Genomic DNA, 7,568 nt, shown 5'->3' with positions numbered 1-7,568 from the left:
AGAGGCACAAAAACCAACCCTTTTTTCCTTTTCTGTGTGAATTATTTTAGTAACTGATTTCCAACTGGGTCAAATTTTTCATTCATTTTTTTAGTATGTTTCCTTCCTCTGTATCCAGGTTTCTTCCCTTCATTTTTCCTTCCTTCCTGTCGTGACCCTTCAAGGACCGAAGCAACACACCCAAGGTCTTGATTCTTCTCTAGGCTTTATTGTCTAATCTCTCACTGTGGTTACAGCAGTTGTCGGGAAGCTCCCCTCCCTCCCGGCGGGCTCCCTTATATTCAGTCACCCAACCAATCCGGGACAGTATCATGCATGACCCTTAAGCGGATAGGTGTCACGCGCCACTCTAAGCGGGCAGCACGAGCTGTGCACGGTACGGAAGTCTGCTGGGCCAATCCCCAACAGGGAAGAGGGGAAAGGGTGGTGAGCAGGAAATGGGTGCCATCTTCTCCAGCTGGTGACAAGGCTAAAATACCAGGTAACTACCACTGGGCAAGGGAGCTGCGGTGGATCAGCCCCGGGACCGAACCCTGGCCAGGGGCCCGGCCCTCACATCTCCCCCTTCTTTGTTTGATATAATGTGTGGCCTTTGGATCATGCCTGTCTTATGTTGCCCAGAGTCTGCAGCATTCTTACCCGTCCTCAGGCAGCAGACAGCTCTGGTCTGTGCCCTGTCTTAGGTTGATACGCGCAGCTCCAGATCTTACCCGTCTCTGGCTACTGATCCAACATCTGAAGCCATATATTTGGGGAGACGCCTTCTTCCAGGGCAGCCATCGCTTGCAACAGCACTCGTCTATCCTGTTATTGCTGCCGCCGCACAGAGCAAATTGCCCTGCCAAGAAGCAGCAGTCCAGCGATCACAATCACACCCATAACTCCCACCCCGGACCAAGCCTTTCAGCATCAAACACTGTCATAACTGATTGAGACATGGAGCTAACATTCATGATTTCTAATCTTAGCTGCGCGGTAAGCTCCTCGAGTTTGCTAGACCAGTTTGTGTTCAGCAAGTGTCCCAGCTGTCGGGATAGGTTTGCAGCCCGAGAGAAGTTGTTGAACGGAATGCTGGAAACACACAGTCCAGTGTAGGAACTGACACAGCCCAAATGCCATGTCTGACCGAGCAAATCCAGTTGTTCCTGGAGAATGTCCACGCGCTGGTTCACCAAGATCTTGCGACAGGCTGTTCAAAGTCTCTGCTGATAGGTTACTCAGGGGCAGTGGCAGTGGCCATGCCTTTACTACTCCCCATAGCTGTCTCTGCTCGGGTCTCGCTGTCGGCAGGGTCCACCCTAGGATCGTGAGCACTATCAGCATCAGTATTCTGTTCTTCCGTCCTTGAGTTTTCCACTCGCCTCACGTATCGCTCCAGTACCCAGATAGGTTGGTGTTGGCCCTGTGGGAAAACACAAACAGAGCCTCGGGTCCAGATAAGTACTGGGTCCGGGCCTTTCCAGTTACCTTCCAGCACGTCTTTCCACAGTACTTTGGGTTTCCTGTCAGGGTCGGCAGACTGACTGTGTCTTTCAGCCGCACTCTGGCCGTTTATGTCCAATGTCAAAAAATTTAATATAAATAGGATGATATTAAGTTTATCTTTAGGGGATTTGTAGTCTGCCCCTATTCCCCCTTTTTGTTTTATTAGAGTGGCCTTGAGTGTTCTGTGTGTGCGCTCTACTACACCCTGTCCTTGAGGGTTGTATGGAATGCCCGTTGTATGAGCAATGTTTAGAGTCTGAGTAAATGTCAGAAACGGTCGGGATGTATATGCTGGTCCATTGTCAGTCTTCAGGTGTTTAGGCATGCCCCAGGCAGAGAATGCCTGTAGGCAGTGGGAAATAACATCTCGGACTTTTTCGCCCGTGTGGCAGGAGGTGAAGATTACTCCTGAGCATGTGTCAACGGACACATGAACATATTTCATGTTCCCAAATTCGGGGATGTGTGTGACATCCATTTGCCACAGGTGGTTTGGTAGTAGTCCTTTGGGGTTTATGCCTTGAGATGGTAGGGGTAGGAGAGCAACGCACCATTTACAACCGAGAACTATGGCTCTCGCTTGCTCCCTTATAATAGGATATTTCATCCGTAAGGTGGTGGAATTAACATGAAAGAGCTTGTGGTAATTAGTGGCCTGTTCTACCGGGTTGGCTAAAGCCAGGATGTACGGGCTGCGGGTTAGTTTGTCCGCTCTCCTATTTCCTTCGGCAAGTGGTCCTGGGAGTGTAGTATGAGCCCTGATATGTCCAATAAAGAAAGGATGGACCCGATCCCAGATAAGGTGTTGCAAGCTTCTAAGTGTTCCGGCAACTGGCGATGTCTGTCTAACGTGCCCTGCATTTTCTATAATGGTAACTGAGTTAACTACATATTGACTGTCTGACAGGAGGTTAAATGGCTCATGGGGAAATAATTTAAAGGCCTGCACCACTGCCAGCAGCTCTACCTGCTGGGCGGATGTCGCCGGGAATGTGAGGGTCCATGATTGTTCATTGGTAACTATTGCGGTGGTGCCATCCTTAGAGCCGTCGGTAAAGACTACCTTAGCCCTAGGAATGGGTTCCCTCCTGGTAGTTTTAGGGAAAATGATCGGGTTAGCTAGGCAAAACTGGAGCCAGGGGGATTTTAGATAATGATTATCGAAGGTGGCACTAGATATGGTGCAGGTGATAGCCCATGCATCACAGCAGGCGGTAAGACATTCAATTTGTTTTGCAGTATATGGGGTAATGATGGTATTTGGAGGGGCACCGAACGTCTCTGTGGAAACCCTGACACCTTTCAAGATCAGCTCGGCCACACTCTGGGGATACCAATCCAGGATCTTCCCGGGCGAATGTGCCAAGTAGACCCATAGCATAGGGCCCTCTTGCCACAATATGCCTGTGGGGCTATGATTACTAGGGAGCACTATGAAGGCAATTGGTTCGAAGTAATCAATCCGCTTTACTTGCGCTAACTGCAAGCGTGACTGAACCAATGTTATAGCTTTTCTCGCCTCTTCAGTGAGTGATCGAGGGGAGGCCAGATCAGGTTCTCCCCTCAGGAGGTCATATAAGGGACTTAGCTCTTCACTGGTGAGTTTCAAATATGGACGAACCCAATTAATGTCTCCCAGTAGTTTTTGAAAATCATTTAGAGTTTTCAGGTGATCCGTCCTTATAGTTACCTTTAATGGCCTGGCCATTGTGATTCCCAATCTCATTCCTAAATATTCCTTTACTTTGGATGTTTGGATCTTTTCAGGGGCTATTTTAAGGTTCCACTCCTCAAAATGTTCCTGCAGGAAACAGAGAGCCAACTCCAGTTGTCTCTCCTCTTCACTGCACAGCAAAATGTCATCCATATAGTGATAGATGATTATGAGGGGAAACTGTTTCCTGACAGTTTGTAAGGCCTTCTTTACATACATCTGACACATGGTGGGGCTATTAGCCATGCCCTGTGGCAATACTATCCACTCATATCGCTCATCGGGACAACTATGATTCACTGCTGGCACAGTAAAGGCAAACCTTTGACAGTCTCTGGGGTGAAGCGGGATGGAGAAGAAACAGTCTTTGATATCTATCACTATTGAATTCCATCCTCTGGGCAGAGCCACAGGGAGAGGAAGGCCTAATTGTACAGGTCCCATAAGCTCCATCTGTCTGTTCACTGCCCTGAGACCATGGAGTAATCTCCACTTGCCAGACTTTTTCCTAATTACAAAAATAGGTGTGTTCCATGGCGAGGTAGAGGGCTGGAGGTGACCAGCTGCTATCTGTTCTTGTACTAAAGTGTGGGCTGCTTCCTTCTTTTCTTTGGTGAGGGGCCACTGAGGTACCCACACAGGCCTTTTTGACTGCCATGTTATTTCTATAGGCTGTTTTCCCTCAGTGGCCCCGAAGAAAAATCCAATCCTGGTCCTCTGGGCCCTTTGGGCAGTCTCCCTGCTAAAAGGATTGGTTGTTCTTTCCCTTGGAGATCCTTCCCTAGTCCTCTAGTGCCCGCTTACCCCTGTCTTTTCATTATGGCATTAGACTGCTCACTGTAAAAAGTCTCTGTGGTTAGTTTAAAATTCATTTGTGTTAACACATCTCGTCCCCATAAGGACATAGGCATTTTTAGGATGTATGGTTGAATAACACTGTGATGCCCCTCTAAGTCCTTCCATGGCAGTGTGGCTGCACTGTACATTGGTGCCTGGGCTATCCCCAGACCTCTCAGTGTTTGTGCAGCTCGATTTAGAGGCCAGTCTTTAGGCCACTCTTCTTCCCTGATGGTGCTGTGATCTGCCCCGGTATCTAACAGCCCCACAAACTCCCTGCCTCTAATTTGGATTACATACATAGGCCGGTCCCCTAATTCTAGCGTGACACAAGCTAGTGGAGCCCTGGATGACCCAAAGCTGGAGGTCCCCCTTATGACCTTCTTACTGTCAAAATTGTCATGGTTACTGGGAAGCATGAGAATTTGAGCGATGCGGTCTCCTGGATTTATGGCAGTAATGCCTCGTGGGGAGGAGACCATCACCTTTACTATTCCCTCAAAATCTGGATCTATCACTCCAGGATGGACTATCAAGTCTGCTCTAGTGGTGGAACTGCGGCCTAAAAGGAGTCCCACCACCCCCCTCTTTAAGGGCCCCCTGTAATCGGACTCCACTACTTGAACTCCCATTTCTGGGGTCAGTACGAGGCGGGTGGTGGCACGGATGTCCAGTCCGGCACTCCCTGTTGTGGCTCTCCTTGGTTCTCCGCCTCCTTGTGAGTGCTCTGATCGGTCAGGTGATAATGTGTTCGGGGGATTTGCTGAATCACCCCATACATTTGCGGGCCCTGAGGTGTGGGGCCCCGCCTCCCGTTTTTTGGCTGCTGTGGAAGCAGTGGGCGTCCTTCTACATTGGCCACTGATCTACACTCATTTGCCCAATGGTTCCCTTTTCTGCACCTAGGGCACAGTCGAGGTTGCCTGATGGGTGCGGCATTACCTCCTGGTCCCCCTAGCTTGAGGCAGTCCCTCTTCAAATGACCTGGCTGCTTACAATAGAAGCATGCCCCTGGAGGGGTGGCTCCGCCCCATGCATTGCGCAGTCCTTGAGTTATTGCAGCGGCCATCACTTGCCCGTGAAGTACACTATCGTTTATGTCTCTACATACCTTAATATAGGTGTTTAAGTCTTTATTTTTCCACGGCCGAATGGCTTCCTTACACCATTTGTTTGCTTGCTCATACGCTAACTGTTTGACTAAGGGCATGGCTGTTTCTGCATCTCCAAAGATCCTACCGGCAGTTTGCATCAACCTCGCGAGAAAATCTGCATAGGGCTCATTAGGCCCCTGCAACACCTTAGAAAGCTGACCCTGTAGATCCCCTGTGCCTTGTAAGGTCTTCCAAGTTCTGACCGCGGCTGTGGAAATCTGTAAGTAAACCGCGGGAGGGTAGTTGACCTGATTGTGCTGCCCTAAGTAGGGTCCAGAGTCCATTAACATGTCTAGGTTCCATTGATGGTTCCCTGCTGCAATATTACGCCGTGCAGTATCCTGGGAAAACTCCTGCCACGCAGTTTTAAAAGTCAGATTCTGGCCTCTGGAGAGACGCCCTGGTGACATTGGCCCAGTCATCTGGGGTTAGGTTCAAAGAGGGCACTGATTCTACCAGAGACACTGTAAAGGCGGCCTGAGGCCCATAGGTGGTGGCGGCCTCCTTCAGGCTTTTGATTATTTTGAAGTCTATGGGTTGATGATATCTTTGCTGAGTGTTCGGGTCTTCTATTACAGGGAATGCTGTCTGCCCTTCTCTGCATACCCACCTCGCCCAGCCATCTTTACAGTGACAGTGCTGATAAGGTGGCGGCTCGGGCCATGAAGTGAATGGTCCTGGTTTTAATCGTGAGGGTTCGATGGGGGCTGAGGAAGTTACTAGCCCTGCTTTGGCATTATCTGCCTTTAGGGGGGTGTGGTGAGCCTCCCCCTCCTCCCTTGGCTAGAGTCTCAACGGTTCAAGGGAGGGATATAATGACGGGCGTGATGCTCAGCTATTAAACCTGTTCTCTAGCTCGTCCCCTGAAAGTTCCCTGTCTTCATCCTCATCAGATGGCAGTCCCTGTTCAGATCCCCCTTCCGATGCCTTTGCGGAGGCATGCTCTTCTCGTACTTCCTCTAATATTTCCTCCCCCTCTTGGATGGCCTCTCGGCAGCTTGGCTTCTGTCCCTTCAGGCAATTTTTTACTCGACCCCAAATAGGGATTGTCCCTGGTGGAAGGGGCTCCCTCTTGTCTGCCCGGCGTAGGTCATCCCCCAGCCTGTCCCATAAAGGGCTGGTGATCTTTCCTTCATCCTAGAACCATGGGGCATGATTCTCTATAGTGTTCAGGAATGCCCTGGCAGTCTTCATTTTCAAAGGGGTTCCATTAGCTCTAAGGAGCGCTTTCAGAGGTTCCTCAGCCCTAACCCTAGAGGCCTCCGTCCCCATCCTCTCTCTAAAGGGGCAAGTATCCTAGTTATAATTTAGATGGACTACGTCGCTAATTCCGCGAACCTTTTGATTTCGTCGCCACTCTGCGAACCTTTTGATTTCGTCGCCACTCTGCGAACCTTTTGATTTCGTCGCCACTCTGCGAACCTTTTGATTTCGTCGCTGCTCTGCGAACCTTCACTGGTGCCTCCTCATTCCATATATTATAATAAACAATGTCACAAACACTAACAGGACACACACACTACACATAAACACCCACCGCAACTGCCTGCTGTCTGCCTGCCACGTATACTTTCAGTTTACTCGCCGATCCACTCACCCTCCTCGGTTCCCTCTCCCAGTCTGGCCAGCCGACCGAACGGCATCCAGCGATGTTCCTGAAGAGTTACAAGCTCTACTTCATTGGCAGGCACCAGGGTCAGCGGATCAGGTCGCGACGAGGTTTAGCGATTCCCGGGGTTCGGCACCACTTGTCGTGACCCTTCAAGGACCGAAGCAACATGCCCAAGGTCTTGATTCTTCTCTAGGCTTTATTGTCTAATCTCTCACTGTGGTTACAGCAGTTGTCGGGAAGCTCCCCTCCCTCCCGGCGGGCTCCCTTATATTCAGTCACCCAACCAATCCGGGACAGTATCATGCGTGACCTTTAAGTGGATAGGTGTCATGCGCCACTCTAAGCGGGCAGCACGAGCTGTGCACGGGTACGGAAGTCTGCTGGGCCAATCCCCAACAGGGAAGAGGGGAAAGGGTGGTGAGCAGGAAATGGGCGCCATCTTCTTCAGCTGGTGACGAGGCTAAAATACCAGGTAACTACCACCGGGCAAGGGAGCTGCGGTGGATCAGCCCCGGGACCGAGCCCTGGCCAGGGGCCCGGCCCTCACACTTCCTCCCTTCCTTCTTGTTTTTGTGTGTGTGTGTGTGTGTGTGTGTGTGTGGTTACTGATTATACTTCAGTAGGTTTCTCTCTGCCCTGCTCATATTATGTCCTCTTTCCTCCAGAGAGCCTCAGATCAGTATCATCAGGGTTCGGAACCTCCCCTCTGGCAATGGTTGAATTGATCCTTGATTGAGCTACAGGAATGCCATTGGTATGTTCCCCA

The 7,568-nt window shown here is 50.4% G+C and overlaps 1 long non-coding RNA gene across 1 annotated transcript in view; it reads right to left on the bottom strand.

Annotated features, from left to right (window-relative positions):
* Positions 1 to 206: 206 nt before the first annotated feature.
* Positions 207 to 7,568, bottom strand: part of LOC140849914 (uncharacterized) — a 14,841-nt gene continuing 7,479 nt past the window's right edge. The window contains exons 2-3 of the long non-coding RNA XR_012132303.1: positions 6,788 to 6,949; positions 207 to 1,402 (exon numbers count right to left, since the gene is read on the bottom strand). This is a non-coding gene — a long non-coding RNA (uncharacterized lncRNA). The remainder of the gene's footprint in view (positions 1,403 to 6,787; positions 6,950 to 7,568) is intronic.

The sequence above is a fragment of the Manis javanica genome, chromosome 6, assembly GCF_040802235.1.
Source record: "Manis javanica isolate MJ-LG chromosome 6, MJ_LKY, whole genome shotgun sequence".
NCBI classification, from domain to species: domain Eukaryota; kingdom Metazoa; phylum Chordata; class Mammalia; order Pholidota; family Manidae; genus Manis; species Manis javanica.
Note: the sequence above shows the minus strand (reverse complement) of the source record. Positions and strands in the feature narration are given on the sequence as shown.